Genomic DNA, 18,895 nt, shown 5'->3' on the forward strand with positions numbered 1-18,895 from the left:
TGTGTGTGTGTGTGTGTGTGTGTGTGTGTGTGTGTGTGTGTGTGAATATGATTGCAAGACCTGCAGAGGCCATAAAAGTGTCCCTTGCCTCTGGTGTTGCATGTGGTAGTGAGCTGCCCCATTCAGTGCTGAGAGCTGAACCTGGGTGTCCTGTCTGAGCAGGAAGCGCTCTCTCCAGCTTCACTTGTTGGCATTTCATAATGTCCTTAGTTTTTCCCTTTTGGAGACAGGGTTTCCCTGTGTGGCCCTTGCTGTCCTGGAACTCATTCTGTAGACCATGTAGACCAGGCTGGCCTCAAACTCAGAAATCCACCTGCTTCTCCCTCCCCAGTGCTGGGATTTCATAATGGTTTGGGATAATCCAGAGTGTGTGTGTGTGTGTGTGTGTGTGTGTGTGTTTGTTTGTGTGTGTGTGTTTGTGTGTGTGTGTGTGATACTGATATGTATTCTATCTTATTAGCACATCATGGTAATTTATTCTTTTGTAATATATAGGAAGAATGGAATGTTTAAAGTAATTGTATCAAAATAAGAAACTAGATAACTAAATTAAAAAAATTCTTTTAGACAGGAACAATTCGGGGTCAGAGTTTTTGACTGTGGGATGGCAACCCCCATCCCTCCACTTGATGCCCTATCTTTCTACTGGAGGTGGACTCTTCGAGTTCTGTCTCCCCACTGTTGGGCATTTTATCTGAAGCCCTTCCCTTTGAGTCCTGAGAGTCTCTCTCCTCCCTGGTGACAGTGAAGAAATAAAAACTATATTCTCTAACACACTTATGTGTGCACGCATATAGTCTGGTATATGTAATGTGTAGAGGGTATGTAAAGTATGAATATAAGTATACTGGATGCACAAGTCAAATGTATAATTCCTTTTGGTTTAAGAAAACCCTTTGTGTAATCTGGAGACTCTACACATTAGGAACTGCTACCCCATTAAGACAGGGTCATGGCTGGAGGGGAGAAGGATGTGGAACAGGACCAAGGCTGTTGTGTAGTGGGGAACTAGCATGCACCAGAAACAAATAAACAAGAAAAATGGGCAACACTTATAAGTAGGTGACTCTCAGGAGAGTAATACATGGTGTTCAGTCTCATGGTCACAGGAGGAGTACACAGCATATCACATGCAATGCAGTGCAGTATCATTGGCAAAACACTGACAGCATGAATCATATGAATGACAGGAACATATGGATGTGTACATTAGCAATAAGAAAGTAGATAGTGAGCTCTAGACTAGTCATGGCTACACAGTGAGACCAGTCTCAAAAAGACAAGATGAGACCATATATTTTGTGTAATTATGCATGTGTGTGTGCATGCAGGCTTTTGTGCCCAAGCATGCAGAGGCCTCAGGAGTGACAGGATCTGACACTGTACCCAGAACTCACTGGTTTGACTAGGAGAGGTGGCCATGTCTCTACCTCCCTAGCCCTGGGGTTCCAGGCATGTGCCACCATGTCTGGGAACTGGGATCAGAACCCAGCTCCTCAAGCTCGCCCGCGAAGCACTTTACCAACCGAGCATCTTCCCAGCCCGACGCTGTATACATTTTTAAGTAAGAATATATGGTGTGATCAAATTATGTTTAAATTCTTAGTTATGTGAAGAAGCATCATTATTTTTATATATTCATAGGAATTCATTTTAAAAAGCAATAGATGTGTGGTACCAAGCCGTGTGTGCTGTTCCCTCCAAAGAGGGAAGTAGACCTGGGGCAAGTCCGCTTTCTCTTTGGGGAGGATATACTTCAGTGTTGGAATTTCTTATGAGTCTGTGTTTGTGTATTTCTGTGACATAAATAGATAATCAGGAAACTTCTCAGACCCATAGGCGAGAAGATTCTCGGGAACAGGATCCCAGATGTAGAAGCCCAGCGTTGGGAAAGCGGGTTTTAATATCAGTGAGCATTTGGGAGGCAGTGGGAGCCTGAATCAGGTTATAGAAGCACAGAAGTCATTGAGAAAGCAGAACAGCAAGTACTGAGGACAAGTTGCTGGAGTGCTGCGTGCTGTGGCTTCCCTGCTCTGTCCCCATTCCCAGGCTTAATGTGGTGGTGACTACCTACTGAGCTCAGCGGGCCCCCTACCGTCCCTTGTATTTTATCTCTCCATTTAAAAGCTGCCACCTGAGGTTCAAAATAAGCCTTTATCCAGTTTCTTGATCCGTTTCTTGCTGCTATAACAGAAGACACCAAGTACTTTATACATAAAATAGCAGTTCTCAGCTCACAGTTTTGGAGGCTGAAGCACAAGATGTGCAGCTAGCCCACGCGTTCAGCCTGTGCCAAGGGCGGGCTAGCTAGGTGACAGCGTGGTAGATGGCCTCATGGAGGGAGCTCGTACAAGAGTGTTCTTTTTATAACCACCTATTCTTGCCTGAGCTGACAACAGTCCCACGAGTATTATGTTAATCACTTCTGAAGGGGGCACCTCCAACCACCTGGCCAGCTCCTGTCAGGCCCCATATCTTTAAATTTTTATCTTAAATGCCCTTCCTTCTTTCCTTCCTTCCTTCCTTCCTTCCTTCCTTCCTTCCTTCCTTCCTTCCTTCCTTCCTTCCTTCCTTCCTTCCTTTGGTTTATTTAATTTTTTTAAGACAGGGTCTCACTGTTTTGCTTTGGCAGGCTCAGAATTTGCCTGGTAGAACAGGTGGGCCTTGAATTCACATAAATTCACCTGCCTCTGCTTCCCTAATGCTAAGATTAAAGTCCTTCGCTGCTGGCCAGCCTTAAGTCTGTAAAAACAAACAAAGAAACAAACAACTATTGTATCAAGTCCCATCTGTGCTGCTTACACACTCCTGTGTGGGGCCGCTCAGGGCCGCTCACTAGAGCATCATCAGCCTAGCATGCGACTCCTCACCGAGGTGGGTTAAATACCCTTCCTGCTTCATCCTCGGATGTTGACTGGTTTGATCTTATGCAGGTTTGGTGCAGGCAGCCGCAGCCACTATGAACTCAGAGGTACAGATGCCCTGTCCCACCCAGAAGATGCTGCCCTTCTTGCCCACTCCCGCCCCCGGTCTTGGTTGGGCTCTTTGAGTCTTCCCAGCGCCTCTTTGTGGCGATCCCATTTGTGGATGAGCACCCCTTTGACATTCACTCTCTACACTTTGATCAGTTGTGAGCTTCTGCTTTAACCATTATCCACGGCACAGAGAGACTTCTCAGATAAGGTCTCAGAACTGCGCTAATGTGGAGATATAAATTTGGAGGGTAGTTTGATACTGTGACCATTGAGCAAAGTGACTTAGATTTGCCGCCGGCAGGTCCTGCTGCAGCAGTACTATCATACTGGGGGCAAAGCTTCTAGCATACAGATCTTTGGAGGACGCATGCAGTCTATAGCACCTAGTTAAATTCCTTGCAGACACCAGTACCTAGTCTGCACCAGTCAGCATCATGCCTGGGGAGATAAGGAGGTCTTGGGCATGATGACGAAGGGACATAAACACCCTGAAGAGACTCATCAGCTACTGTGTCACTATGACATCACCCGGAGGATGCCGTGTGGAAGAGTTACAGAGGAGGGACTTGAAGCTATGGCTATTCTGGGTGGCACCTGCAGAGTGTCTGCATCTTTACTGGGGACTCTCTGACATGCAGCCCCTCACCTCAAGCTAATCTCACCTCTCCAGTTCTCTTTTTCATCTTTTCTTCCCCAGGACTACAGAATTTAGTTATAATTCCTCTTCTCATGGGTGTTGCCACGGCCGGCCACCAAGACTTCTGCAATTCCCCCAAAGCTTACATTTCTTAACAGACGGAAACACCAAATTAAGGTGTGAGAAACAAGGAAAGTGAAATGAAGCCAAATGTAACAATTAAAATTTAAAACGCCCTCTTGGGAAGGCTAAAGGCTGGGTGGGTTCAGTCACAGAGAGCGCTGTTTATAAGGAGGAAGGGAATGCATTAGGCTGAGACATTTAACTGTGCTGCCGGAGGGACGGCAGAAAGAGACTGGGGGACATCTATTAATTCTGAGAGTGTACCAGGTAAGTCAGCAATGCATTACGACTTGGGGAGCAGGGGTCCCCCGAGGCAGGTCTGTGTGGAAGTCATACCTGGTTGCTTCAGTAACAACCTCCTCATGAGAACCAGGAGGCCTGAAATAGCCATGTCTGCTTCAGAAAAAAAAAAAAAAGATGAGTAGCTTTTTCTGTCTCCCCTATGGGGAAGTAGAGGTAGGGATGGAGAGAAAGGGGACATTAAAGGTAAGACCTTGAGAGATGCTTTTAGGTTGTAAGCGTTCACTGAGCCCGGCATTGTAAGGACCTCTGGGGTACTCAGGCACCCAAGGCACTGTGGTCAGTGTCCTTTTCTGATGCCTTCGTAGGCTACCGGAACCCCTGCATGGGGAGACACTGAACCTTCCTGTGCTGCTGGGTGCTTTGATGGTCTCGTGGACCTTCCGTGAGGAAGGCTGTGTCCCTCTGGCAGGACTAGCACAGATAATGTAGTGAGCATGGCTTCCTGAGGTCCACCTGAAGCACTGAGCACCACCTGCTCGCTTCCCACCTCCTGCTGTGGTGTCTCCTTCTCTGATGCCACTGTCCCCCCCCCCCCACCACTACAGGCGATGTCACCCAGAACCTTTCCCTCCTGACTTAGGCGTGTCCCTTCTTGGGTAAGCTCTTCCCTTTTTTGACAGTCTGTATTTTCTGTTCCCTATATTGGACCCTGAACCCAGGTGGGAGGGGTGGGACTGGCCTTGCCCATCCTTGTGCCCTGATGCCTGCCACAGTGCCTGAGGTACATGCGGTAGTCCCAGAATGCTTGCTAGACAGGTGAAAGAGTAAAGCCGTCCGTCTGTTGTGTTCTAGGACCTGGCCTTTCATCTTCCAGTGTAGCATGCCCTTAGTCCTAGCACTCAGGAGGCAGAGGCAGGAGAATCTCTGTGACTTTGAGGCTAACCTGGTTTACAGAGTGAGTTCCAGGACATCCAAGGCTAGCAGAGACCCTGTCTTCAAACAAACAAGCAAACAGTATCCCAAACCAGATATCTGTTGTTGAAGGGCTTGTTTATATTTTCTTGAAGTGTGCATATTGCTGTTATGTTGTGACTCTTACTTTTTTGGTTGAATCTCATGAATTCTTTGCAAAGTGCTTTCCAGGTTCATGTCCTGTGGCTTTTGGTTTCTTAGCAGCATCTTTTGAAGAACAGAAGTTTATATTTGATAAATTCCAATCTATGAGGAGTCTTGTTTTAGATTTTTTTTTTGTTTGTGGGGTTTTGTTCTTGTTTGTTTGTTTTTGGTGTTTTGTTTTGGTATTTTAAAACAGGGTCTTATGTAGCCCAGGCACTGTGTGGTCAATGTAACTTTGGACTCCTGGGCACCGGGAGGGTCCTAGATTTTATTTTTAACCAATCATGCATTTGGCCTCATACCAAAGAACTTGTACTTCGAATCTTTGTCTAACTCACGGTCACAAAGACTTCATCTGACTTCATCAGATTCTTCTGGTCTCAGATTTCAAGTCTCAGTCTGTGGCTCACCTTTAAAATGTATTGTGGTGCGGAAGCTGGGCTCAGAAGACTGACCACCAATGAGTCTGTCTCTCTCCGGGGCATCTGGGCTGTGGTGGAGGCTTTCCTGAGCTGAGGAGGATCTTGGACACAGGGTGCTGTTAGGACCTGTTGACTAAGGACAGTTCCCCAGAGAAGGGAGTCAGGAAGAGAGGATGCAGGGAGGGGCAGCCTGTTGTTCTAGGGTCTAAGTGGGGTCGGGGTGATGGTTTCCCTGCAATGGATGTGCCGGGGTGGGGCGGTTCTGTGTGTCAAGAGGCTGTCAGGAGTGGACAGAAGAGAGCCAGGGCAACATATAGAACGCTTCGTATCTTCTACTCTGAAGTGGAGAGCTGGTGGCTTTAGGACAGACCCATGCCCTGCTCATAGATGGTCAGATGAGACTGATTCTTCATCACAAGCCCGCCCTTAGGAAGCAGGGCTATACTGTGACTGTGTGTATCCCACTGGTCTAGGGGCAGATCATGTAGCTGATGCTGTACTCGCTGTCCCCATAAAGTGCAGGGAGTGGGTTACAGCCAGGTAATCTGGGAGCAGCCGACAGAATCATCGCTCAGTGCGTGGGTTTTATATGTATTTAAAACACAACCTGAGAAGCATTTGAGATGGGGCACAATGCAGGCGCTGAATAAGTTACCCTGCAAAGCACGGGCGGCAGCTGCTTTCATTAGCCAGCTGGTGCTCCGGGAAGATCGCTAAAGCTTGTGGGTTAGGAAAAAAGGGAGTTCAGGAATGTGAGAACAAAAAAGAAATAGCTGCATCGCCGATTTCAGTTAATCTGGCAACAATAAAGGAATCCAGGACTCCCCATGTTCTGAGAAGGGACAGCCACCCACAGCCCTAGGCGTGTGTGAGGGCTGGACTTCCACTGTTCACCAGGGAATGGTGGGTATCCTTGACACTCGGGACACCATGGTGACAATGTAGCTGTAAATGAGGTCCCAGGGTTCTCCGTGTCTTTCGAGGCTCCTGTTATATTCTGCCTTCCCTGGCTGTTCGAGGTGGATCCCAGGAGTGATGGTAAGTACTACACAGACTGCACATGACTTTTGTTCCCAGCCCGCACACTTCCTGGGGTGGCTGAGGTCCCTGCTGTATACAGCTCTGTAGGCACTCCACAGCTTTGGGGACCACCATGGGAGCCAACCCCAGGAGGGTTACCTCCATCCCTTGGATGGTGCGACTATTACCACCATGGTCCTTTGTAGCTTCAAGGTATTGGAGCCAAGTTGTCAAGGAATCCCAGAAGGCATGGGGAGCATGCTGGGAGAAGGTTGGCTTTCCTGAGGAAATAGCTCTTTAGTGTCTTGCAACCCAGTTCCTACCTCCCTTTCTTTTTTCTTTTCTTTCTTTCTTTTTTTTTTTTAACTTTTTTTATTAGATATTTTCTTTATTTACATTTCAAATGCTATCCCGAAAGTTCCCTATACCCTCCCCCCGCCCCTGCTCCCCTACCCACCCACTCCCACATCTTGGCCCTGGCCTTCCCCTATGCTGGGTCATATAAAGTTTGCAAGACCAAGGGGCCTCTCTTCCCAATGATGGCCGACTAGGCCATCTTCTGCTACATATGCAGCTAGAGACTCGAGCTCAGGGGGTCCTACCTCCCTTTCTAACCCTAGATTGAGAGTGCTCCCAGGAAGCCTGGTAGCCTCACAGATGGACAGACAGACTCCCTGACACCTGCACCACAGCATTCCTTGTGGCAGGAGTTCAACTAAGACCTTCTATGCTTAGCTTTTAAATCTTATAGGACCTTGGGCTCTTTTGCTAAAAATGGAAATGCTGTTGAAGATTTCTCTCTACCTGATAGGAGACCTTCATGATTGTCTTGGAGTCTGTAGGACTCTGAAGACATCATGTCCAAGAAATGGCCATCCTGGAGCAGGAGGCACGAGGAGCCAAAGACTAGGGTTGTTCTTTCTCTGGCAGTTCTGAGTTTTACCGTGCTTAGCATTTACCTTATTCTACTGCATATCTTCTCCTTATATACCTACTATTGCATGCGTTTGCATGTATGAATACATACATGCAGAGTCAGCAATCAGGTTAGCTTGGGCCTTTGTTCAGTGAGACCCCTGCATTTGATGTAAGATAAGGATGCGTGGTGAGGTTAGTAGAACTGAGCATGTATCTTCAGGGGAAAGAGAGGAAATCATGTTTAAAAATATCAGAATAAGTGAGCCATTGGAGGATGTCTCATCATGTGACCTGTGAAGCTTATATTGGTGTGGTATATTCCTTCCATGATGACAAGTTGACACCAGCTCTCTAAATCTGAAGGGGTTGTAGCTGAGTATAGTATTTCACACCTATAGTCTCAGCATTCCAGAGGCAAAAAGACCCCCCTCATCTGTTTGCCTGTCTGCCTGTCTGTCTGTCTGTCTGTCTCTCTGTCTCTGTCTCTGTCTCTGTCTCTGTCTCTCTCTCTCTCTCTGTGTCTGTCTGTCCATCTATTGTGTATTTATCTATCTGTCTATCCAATCTAATATATCTATCCATATCCATATCTAATATAATAACCTATCCATATCTGTCGATCGATTGATGGATGGATCGATCCATCCATCCAACCATCTATCTATCTGGAGACAGTCCCACTGTGTAGCCCTGGCTAGCTTGAAATCCACTGAGATGTCCCCTGCCTTTGCCTCCTTAGTGCTGGAAATAAAGGCATGATCCACCACGCCGTGGGCAGATAGTGATTTTGAGGTCAGCCTGGGCTACATAGTGTGACACTAGCTCAAACATCACCACAGTTTTGGGGTGGAGTGGGTTTGGGTGGCACGCTTCTACAGTGCCCTGCTTGCTGAAAGCATGAGGACAGTCTTGATGACTTTTGTGAATTTTCTTATGACCTTCATTTGCAATATATCCAGCATGAGGCAGCCATGGGTTTGTGGAACTGGTGTTGACGTCTCTGATGATGGCTTCCTGTGGTCAGAGAGGCAGTAGGGAAAGATGAAAGCAGTGGATGCCTGCCGCTGTGGCCCCCTGAGAAGTCCACTGGACTTCTGATCCTCAAGCTGCACTTCCGGAATGCAGCTGCTGGAGCTTGGCAGGAGGCAGGCGGGCCTGTCTCATTGGCCTTTGTGAGGGTACCAAACTGAGTTCTAGCCATGCTTAAAATGTAACAATTATTCCAGAACATACCAGCTAGCATGTGGCATACATAAACTTTAGACTCTGAGGAGGAAGATTTCATTCTCAAAAATAAAATAAAATAAATCCCCTTCTTCCTGTTGCTGGTAGTCCTGAATGTTATATAATTTTTTTCTATGGGGTCAAAGGTACCTAAGCATACAATTGCAACCGAAAAAATAAGGGACAAGAATCAGGTATTGGCAGTTTTTCTGTTTTCATTTGTGTGTTAATTTTTAATATAAATGCAGGATGCAAAGCATTAACTTAGTCAAAATGTTTCAATGAGTTCATTTCAGCATACAACTTTGTAGCAATTATAAATAAGCCTGTTAAAAATTTCTGGACAATGCCAGCATTTTAAATTTGAATTAAAAAAGGTAAATTTCTTATTCTCATTCTCTCTTGTATTCTCTCTCCCCCTCCTTTTCTCCTCTTCCTTCTCTTCTTCCTCTTCCTCCTCCCCTTCCCCTTCCCCCTCCCCTCCTCCTCCCCCCTCCCCCTCCTCCTCCTCTTCCTCCTCTTCCTTCTCTTCCTCTTCGTTTTCTTTGAGGCAGATCCCCCTATGTAGTTCTAGTTGTCCTAAAGCTCACTATGTAACTCTGGATATCCTGGACTCACTTTGTAGAACAGTCTGGCCTTGAACTCACAGAGATCCACCTGCCTTTGCCTCCTGAGTGCAGGGATGAAAGGCATTCACCACCATACCTGGCTATAAGTACATTTCTTACTGAAGCCCAAAGGGAGGGGGAAGTAGTAGATGTGGTCATGGAGGTGGCTTTGCCTCTCATAGGGTTTTGTCATATTGTCACAGCGGGTCTAATTCAGCAGAGCAGTAGGCAAAGTTTGTCCCCCGCCCTTGAGTGTCAGTAGTTGATGTAGAGGTGCAGGGCACAGAAGTTTTTCTGGGCAGGAGGGGCAGTGTCCCTTGCAGTCCTGGCATTGTTTCCAGAGGAAATACCCCAAAGATGACAGAATTGGCTGCTGCCGTAGAAGGCTCGCCTCTAGCCCCAGCTCACACAATGGTCTCGGTAACAAAGAAGAACCCGGGTGGAAGATAGAGTACCCAGACTTGAAGCTTTGAATTACTGGTTCCATAAATTTTTGGTTACCACTAGTTCTCATATTTGGAGCATCTGCTTACATAAATCCATTTGTGATGTTCCTGTTAAGTCATCTGGTTCTTACCACCACAGACTGTGTCAGCAAGGTTTCTCAGCAGGTAAACACCTTCCACCAAGCCTGAGAACCTGAGTTTTAGTCCCTGGGATCCACATGATGGAAGAGAATAGACTCCCTACAAGTTGCCCTCTGACTTCCATATGTGCACTGTGGTATGTACCTACACACACAACATGTAAAATGTAATTTTAAAAAGAACTTTTAAGACTCCATAAACCACTGTTGATATCATATGGAACAATGGCTAATTTTTAGAGAGTTGGCATGGTATAACTTCAAGAACTATTTTCTTCTCTTTTCTTCTTCTTTTTCCCTTGTAAAAAAGATTTATTTATTTTATATACACGAGTACACTGTTGCTGTCTTCAGACACACCAGAAGAGGGCATCAGATCCCATTACAGGTGGTTGTGAGCCACCATGTGGTTGCTGGGAATTGAACTCAGGACCTCTGAAAGGGCAGTCAGTGCTCTTAACCACTGAGCCATCTCTCCAACCCTTTTTTGTTTGGTTGGTTGGTTTTTGGGTTTTCCTTTGTTTGTTTTTTAAAATGATTTATTTAACTTTATTTTATATGGATTGGTATGAAGATGTCAGATCCCTTGGAACTGGAGTTACAGATAGTTGTGAGCTGCCATGTGGGTGCTGGGAATTGAACCTGGCTGGGTCCTTTGGAAGAGCAGACAGTACTCTTAAACCACTGAGCCGTCTCTCCAGCCGCTTTGGGAACTATTTTCTTGAAGTATTTTTGTCACTTTTGTTTATTTGTGTGTCCTAGGAGGTGGAACACAGTGTGGGGGTTGGGGGATAACTCTGAGGAGTTGCTGTCTCTCCTTCCATCCTGAGGGATCCAGGGATCAAATTCAGGTTGTCAGTCTCAGTGGAAGGTGTCTTTACCCTCTCAGCCAACTTAACTATGAGTTAATGAAATTAAGTTGTATGATGTAAAGGGTTGTGCGTCAACATGAGTATTAGCATTGGTGACAGTGCTGGAACACCTGATACCTTGAGCAGTGGTTCTTGTTCTGAGAGCAGTTTGGGGTTCTTTTCTGGGTGACTGTTATAGACTTTCCTGAGAAGTTTCTTTTCTCCTTCAGAAGAGAATTGCTAGTGCCTTCTAGGTCAGCTTTGAACTTACCCATTAATTCTGCACTGACATAGTGACTCTCCTATTGCAGGGCCCTATGCTGGGACCTGGGTGCCTTCTGGAGCTTGGTTGGGCAAAAATCAGGAAACACTTACCAGCAGGTCCTCTTTTCAGTCTCTGATGGTGTGGCCCTGTTACCTTGGGGTCTGTGGCCCAGCCCAGCATGCTAGGAGCACGTGGCAGAGGGAGCCATCCATTTATAGTGTCCAGGAAGCAAAGAGAGTGGAGGGAGGGGCTGAGTCCCAATTTCCACAGTGGCTTAGTTTTTCAGAAAGACGTCACCATGTCCCAGTAGGAATACAGGCTAGAGACCAACCCTTCAATCCACAGACCTTTCATGTGTAATTCTATTTTTTTTAAAAAAAGATTTATTTATTTTATATATGTGAGTACACTGTCGCTGTCTTCAGACACACCAGAAGAGGGCATCAGATCCCTTTACAGATGGTTGCAAGCCACCATGTGGTTGCTGGGAATTGAACTCAGGACCTCTGAAAGAGCAGTCAGTGCTCTTAACCACTGAGCCATCTCTCCAGCTCTTATGTGTAATTCATAACCAGAGAATTAGCACCATGTGATATGGGGGGTGTCACAGTGACACAGTGAGAGGTGATCAGTGACAGGTAATAATAGCACCACTAGGCATAGTTTGTTAATAAAGGCTTTGAAGAGATAAGCCGGGGACTGTCAGCTAGGTGGGAGAACTATTCTAGAGCCTCCCAGAGGAAGTGCTCTTATACAGAGATGGGCCCAGAATGAGCAGCCCTGAATGTGAGCATCTGGGGGAATTCACACAGAGAGGATAGCAGGCACAGAGGGAGCAACTGGCGCAGAGGGAGCAGCAGCAGGCACAGAGGGAGCAGCAGGCACAGAGGGGGCAGCTGGCACAGAGGGAGCAGCTGGCGCAGAGGGAGCAGCAGCAGGCACAGAGGGAGCAGCAGGAGGCATAGAGGGATCAGCAGGCACAGAGGGAGCAGCAGCGGGCACAGAGGGAGTGGCAGCGGGCACAGAGGGAGCGGCAGTGGGCACAGAGGGAACAGGAGGCACAGAGGGAGCAGGAGGCACAGAGGGAGCAGCAGGTACAGATGTCTGAAGTTGCTGAAGCAACTTGTTTGGCTGAAGTGGAGTGGGCAGGGGCTAGCACTGGGTCCCAGGTGGAGAGCTGGACACAGCCTGGGGCCTGGGAGCCGTGACAGAGGACTTGGCTTTTTATTACAAATGCACTGAGAAGTGAGAGGCCAGCATGTTTTCTGTAGGATGTGACACAATATAATTTGTGGTGTGTTTGTGTGTGTGTGTGTGTGTGTGTGTGTGTGTGTGTGTGTGTATCTTTGCTGAGGCTTGAACCCAGCATCTTGTGTGTACATGGTGATCACACACTCTACAGCTGAACAGCACCCCAGTCCCCTTGTGAGCTATGCTAGATTTCCATTACTGTGACAGACACCTAAGGTAAAATTGTAGAGAATGTGCTGGGTACTTTTATGTCAAGTTGACACCGGCTAGAGTCACCTGAGAGGAGGGACCTCAACTGAGAAAATGGACTGGGCTGTTGGCAAGCCTACAGAGCATTTAGTGATTGATGAAGTAGTGATTGATGTGGGAGGGCTCAACCCATTGTAGGTGGGGCCACCCTTGGGCTGGTGGTCCTGGGTTCTTTAAGAAAACGGGCTGAGCAAGGCATAGAGAGTATGGCTCCATGGCCTCTGCATCAATCAGCACTTCCCTCCAGGTCGCCTCCCTCTTTGAGTTCCTGCTCTGACTTCCCTCAGGGATGGACTGCCACCTGGAAGTGCTAACTGAAATAAACCCTTTCCTCCCCAAGTCGCTTTGGTCATGGGGTTTCATCACAGCCCTTATCACCTGATTGAGACAGAGAGGAAAGGGTTATTTTGGATCACAGTGTCAGAGGTTCCAGGCATGGTTGGCTGGCCTCCTGGGGGTGAGAGGAAGAGAATATGATGAGTGAGAGTACTGTACTTGGAGGCTCCCTCCGTTATCCGTTTCTGATCCATCAGGCTCCAGGCCTATTGGAGGGTGCCATCCTTCAGAAGGCTCTCCCGTGCTCACTTTCCACATGTCCCATGTCTCTGCAAATTCCGTCACAGATACAAATGCCCATTAATTACCCAGTGTAAGGTTTCTTTTCTGCCCTTTGCAGTGTTGGGGCTTGAATGCGGGGGTCCCGTAATGCCAGGCAAGTACTCCACACCTGAGCTTCGTCCCCAGCTCCATAAGGTATTTACTGTAATATCCAGAAGGGACTAAGACGTTGGATGAGAAGGAGCAGTGGCCCAGGACTGGGTGCATAGGGGGCAGGTGGCACTGCCTGGCCTGCCTCAGGGCGTTAGCTGCCTTCTTGTTCCTTAGTGCTGATCTGTAAACCCTAGATGTCAGTGGCTACTTGGCAAGGGAGTCAGGAACATGAGAGATAATAAAAGGATATGCTTGTCATTGTGCTGGCTCGTGGTGGATAAATAGTAGCTTCAAAATAAGGAGAAATGGATGGTTTTTAGGAGAAAGTGACCAATCCCAAAAGAACATGCAGAAGTCTGGTGGGAATACACAAAGGGAAGAGGGATGTGTTGGCGCAGGCTTGGGCTGCGCACAAGGGCCTTTCAGAAACAGGGCAGGGGCCTGATCTGCCCATGTGTGGATGGTTGTGAACTCGAGAAATGAACCTAGGAGAGAGTCCAAAATGATGCTGAGGGTTGAGACCAGATGGCTGAAAGCAAGACGGTACTGAAGACAGACAGGGAGGTTGGGAGCAAGACTGGTTATAAAGATCTGTTCAGGACTCTGCTAAAGCTTGTAGGAGACAGGCAGGCCCCATAGGAGTACCCTCTGGGTAAGTGATCTGGAGGGCATGTGAGTAAGCGGTCAGACTGCCTCGGAGTCCCTAGAAGACCCATGTGGCGGGAGAAACAGATTCTAGAGGGAGTAGACTTAAGTTCACTTTGGAAGGTAGTGTTTAAGTGAGCCAGCCAAGGGAGCTGGGCGGGTGTCCTTAGTTTCCTGTGTTTGTGCCAGGCAGGGCCACCAGAAACACTGGGCTCACACAGCAGCCTCCTTAGCATGCTGTGCAGTGGGGGGTGGGGGAGAAATGGCTTCTTTGAGTTTTTGTTTTTTTTACCCTAGCCTCATTCTCTGCATCTAGGTGGTGGATTCGATTTTCTCCTGAAGTACACACACGTCTTCTGGATCCGGGTCCAGCTCCCTCTGGGCCTTACTCTCCTCCTCTTTTACCCTCCCCTGCAGGCAAGCGGTGCAGAGGAGGATGATAGCCCTAGGGTCCTACCAGCTCTGCCATGCCCTCATTCCTGTCAGCTGTACTCTGTTTCCCAGCAGGCATTCCAGGCAGAGGTGGAGGCCTGCACCAGATGCCTCAAACCAGGACAGAACAAATATGACTCAGGATGCTTCAGCCTGAGTAGGCACGAAAGGCTCTGGGCTCCCTGTCTTCTTATCCTCGCTTTGTTCTTCTGCCATGTGCTCTTTAAAACTGCTCCCACAGAAAGGGCTCCGGGGGGATCTTGTTTCCATCTCCTTTCCCTGAAGCTTTGTCTCATTCCCTTCAAGTCTCTGATGTGAAGCCACATGATAAGTAAGGAAATAACTGCCCATTAGCGGTCACTCCGCTCTGCGGGCCGCCAGCTCCTCGGTTCAGCTTTGGAGCCAGAAGGACACCCCAGACGCGTAGTTCTGAGCACTTGATCTCAATATAGCCGCAGATTACAGCCTCCACCACCACCTGCATTCTGTGTTCATGACCGCCCCTGCCTGCCTTGGTTTCTCATTCCGGGCTGTGCCCTGTCTCTGTGACTTGTAGTTCCCACCCTTGGCAGAGTGCCTTGATTTCCGAGTCCCTGACATCATCTCTTCCCATGTTTGTGATATGCCAGGACTCGTGTCGCTCGCGTCGCTCCCGTGTAGCATTTGTCTGAGGATGGGACCAGTGAGTCTGCGTTTGCAGCTTCTCTTCTGATGCAGTGTGGAAATCTTTCCTTTGACCACAGAGGAATTTACGCTATTGGGATGGCTTCTTTCATCTCCAAGCCACAGGAAATAATCATTTGGAAGCATTTCCTGTGACCAATGCTGAAGTGTGAGGGCAGCTAACAGTTCTGTGTTCCATGGGAAGCCCAGCAGGTGCCTGGCCGGGACCTCGCAACCCTGACACTGCTTCCCCCACAGCATTGCTAACATTTTGGCCTAAATGCTTCATTCTCCTGGGATTTCCTTTGGTCAGCAGGATGCCTAGTGGCACCTTTAGCCTCTGTCCAGTAGTACCTCGAGGAGGGGTGCCTTTGTGAATGCCTGAGTCCCCTGGGGGCAGAGTTATCCCAGGCCCAGATGTGGCCCATCCAATTGTCTGGAGCAAACTAATAAATACTGTCCTCCTAGTCTTTGGCTAGATCTTTTCAGCCTGCGGATCCCTGGCGCTGCACTTCCTGCCGGGTCCCATGGTAATTGAACTATGTGCTCATTCCTATTTTCCTGGTTCTCTAGCTTGAATGCTTTAGCTTCCTACTGCCTATTGTGTTTGCAGCTGAGACCTGAACGCCCTCCCACTCTCAGAGACTCAGTCATTTTCTGTTCATCCAGAATGGTTTCCCAGTCGCCTTCCAGTTTTCTTGCCTTAAAAGGGAAATAAAGATTAGGGACCTCCTCCAGATCACGCCAGCAGGCTGGGAAGACCACAGCTCCTAAACCTTTGCTGGGACACTGTACCTTTGTATATTCCTAAAATACACTGTCATGCCCTGCTTCTTCCCTGCCCTCCCCACGCCCTTCTTCTCTTTTCACTACTTTATGCTGTGCAGTTCATGGGGGACAGTTTCAATGTAAGCCATACACTGCTCTAAACAGGAGTGAAGGCATCAAAATAAAAGGCTTGAAATTAAAAAAAAAAAAAAAAGTTCTTGGGAAGACCCTCCCTCCATCTCCCATCCTTTCTCTCGAATGAGTTCCTAGATTCAACTCTAATTTCTTAATCGATTTGACCCTTTGTATTGTTTATGGGGAGTTTAAGAAATCAGAGAATTGAACCCCCTTCTGGTTCCCCTGTGCTTGGCCAGAGGCCACCTATTCATTTTCTGTCCCTAACTCACATCCAGGAGAGAAGCATGAGTCAGCGAGTGTGCTCACCTGTGTTTATCTTGTGGCAGCCCAGATTGTCTGTAACCAGTCCTAAGGCTGCAAGCCATCTGCCCCTGTTTTCATTTCCCTCTCTGGTTCCCCGTGCCCATGTTTTCAGATGGAAGCAGGCTGTTCTGTGTAGAGGAAGAACACTTGCCTGGTAGATCTGGCAGCCTCCTGTTCCGAAGATTTAATGGATCTGTGGCTGTGTGTTGTCAAGCTAATAAGCAGTGCCCCAATTGGTATAATTGACAGAAGGCAGCTCGTGTTTGTGAAGTTTCTTCTGTTGCCTCTTGTAACATCATCTGATGCTGAGAGCTATAGAGTTCAGACATGCCCAGGCTCCTAGTCAGCAAGGAGCTGGACCCACTGTGGGGATGATGCACAGCGCTCCTGTTTCTCAGGTGGGCAGAGATTATCCGGATGGCCTGTCTAACCTGGTTTCAACCTTGGCTATAGATAGATGAGTTCTGTGATCTAGGCAAGTTGCTTGACTTCCCTGAGTCAAAGGAAGTGTTTTGATTTGTTAGAGCTAAAATGGGTGCCTTATAAACAAGTGAGAGACGCTGCTCGAAGTTGTGGTGGTCCAAAAGTCCTAGATCTGGGCCAGCAGATTCAATATCTAATGGGAGTCCTCTGGTTCACGGTATCACCCACTTGATAGAAGGACAAAAATGTCCCTTCAGGCCATTTCTGTAAGGGTTCTGCTCTCCTGACCAAACTTTCTCCCAGATGTCCCACTTCCTAACAGTACCACACTGGGGATTTGGCTTTGTGAATTTGCGGAATATACCAACACTCAGATGATAGATAGCACAAGGCAACATCACCCAGGGCTGAGATAATTCACCTGGGGCATTGGCCAGTACCTTCTACTCACAGTGGAATGGCATGGCTGCCCTATTCATCTGCCAGCACAGGGACCCATCCTCCTTCCTTACCTCTTGCTGTGACTGTTTTAATCTTGTATGCTGAGTCATCACTTCTCTAGGCCTTAAATGTTCTGAATCTGATAAAGTTATTCACAGATGAGGCCTCCACACTACTCTCCGAGAGTCTTCGAGGTCACTCCTGGACATACTGTATGACACTTGCCCTACTAGTGAGACAGAGAGAAGGGGGGGGGTCCTTAAAAGTGATGGAGAATTTCCCAGCTCCCGTGTCCCTAGTTTGTAGAGCTAAGGTACCAGACAAAACCAATGAGCAGCAGAGCTATCCCAAGCCAATGGCTTCTCGGTTCCTTTTCTCGTGAACACAGGATAAAGTCCACAGACAATGGGTGGATGAGTTTAGAAAGTAGAGTTAGTATAGGATTTTAGGTGGACACTTGAGAGGAAAAAGGAAGACAGAGCTCCTATAGAGCAGGAGGGGGTCCCAGAAAACGTGGTATGATGGAGCAGCTAGGCTAGGGGCTTCTTGTAGTACTTAGAGCAGAAAATGCATGGGGAGATGAGCTGGCCAGCCCAGTTGGCCTGCCCATGGGTGTCTGGATGCTTCACAGTTTGACTCTATCTTCACATATGGTCTAGGTAGTATGGCTCACGCAGATTGTGTGAAATGAGAGAGTTCCCCTTCTGGCATTTCTGGCCTCTAGCCAGGACGAGACAGAAGACACTGTTGGCTTGTGCTCAAGGACAAGAATGGTGGTCCCCGTTCCTAAAGTGCTTGACGTGTTTAGATAGCCTGCTCTCGTCCCTGGGATGACTCTGCCTGGATACCGTGGGTGAGACGTTAATGATTCATTACGGGGCATCTTGAATTCTGAAAGCTGGAACTGTCAGGAACGAGGCTAGTGGGTGGGAGAGTACAGAAGGAAGTGGAGAAGATGGTAAGAGTGGAGAGTGACAGACTCTCGGAGAGTAGTGTGGAGGCCTTACCAGTGAATAACTTTATCAGATTCAGAACATTTGAGGAGAGTAGAGAAAGTGGTGCGGCAAGAAGTGACTGGAGAAGCAGCAGAGCAGGCAACCTTCTGACAAAAAAAAAAAAAAAAAAAAAAAAATGTTAAAACTCCACAACTCCATCCAGCCCCTTAGATTTGTTACCAGAAATTAAGAGCTGAGCTTATATATTTGAATTTGGATAAGATTGATTAATTAACTGATTGAGTCTTCTTAAAATGTCAAGAAAATGGTTGGCGGGGAAACATCCCTCTTTTCCTGGTCGCTTCTAACTTCATAGTTTTCTGGGAAGTAGACTAGGGTCATTGCCATCTTAAGGTAAGCGTGGCAGATTTGGAAAGCGTATATCTAATGCGTTCATGAAGGAAGCCCTACACTGTCACTTCTAAGTAGTTCCAATAGCATAAAATGGGATGTTGGCTAAGTGTATATTTTGTGATATTAAATGATCTCCATGCGTCAGCCTGACAGGGCCCGGGTTAGCTCGTAGTCAGGCTGCGTTAGCTCGCTCTATACTGAGAGGGTATTAATGAATTTAGTCACTGCACAGGTCCTAACCTAAGGATTCTTTCGCTGTTGCTGTGGAAACCAGAAAGAAAAACATGGGCTGAGAAAGAAAAATAATCGGCACTAAACATCAGTAAAATACATGGGCAGCGAGCTGCTTTTCTTGTTACTGAATTTTTAAGAAATCACGAGACAGACCCGGAACCAAGCCGAGACTAAGAAGGCTCTGAGCAAGTCATGAAACTGAAGTCGTGTGCCACTGTCCTCTGGGAAAAGTGTGGGAAGCAAATGGTAGTCCTTTTTTCCTTCTACCAATAATGAATTTGTGTGTGTGTGTGTGTGTGT

General features: G+C 47.6%; 1 protein-coding gene across 5 annotated transcripts in view; it reads left to right on the forward strand.

The window, feature by feature from the left end:
- Specc1 (sperm antigen with calponin homology and coiled-coil domains 1) overlaps positions 1-18,895 on the forward strand; it is a 267,085-nt gene that overhangs the window by 54,189 nt on the left and 194,001 nt on the right. Inside the window, exon 1 of one of the 5 annotated variants that reach the window (XM_029546077.1) lies at positions 18,818-18,841. The exons of the other annotated variants lie outside the window; for them this stretch is intronic. The gene's annotated coding sequence lies outside the window, so the exon portion shown is untranslated. Of the gene's footprint in view, positions 1-18,817; positions 18,842-18,895 lie in introns of those variants that run through there. 5 annotated transcript variants of the gene reach the window in all.

Source organism: Mus pahari, chromosome 14 (assembly GCF_900095145.1).
Source record: "Mus pahari chromosome 14, PAHARI_EIJ_v1.1, whole genome shotgun sequence".
NCBI classification, from domain to species: domain Eukaryota; kingdom Metazoa; phylum Chordata; class Mammalia; order Rodentia; family Muridae; genus Mus; species Mus pahari.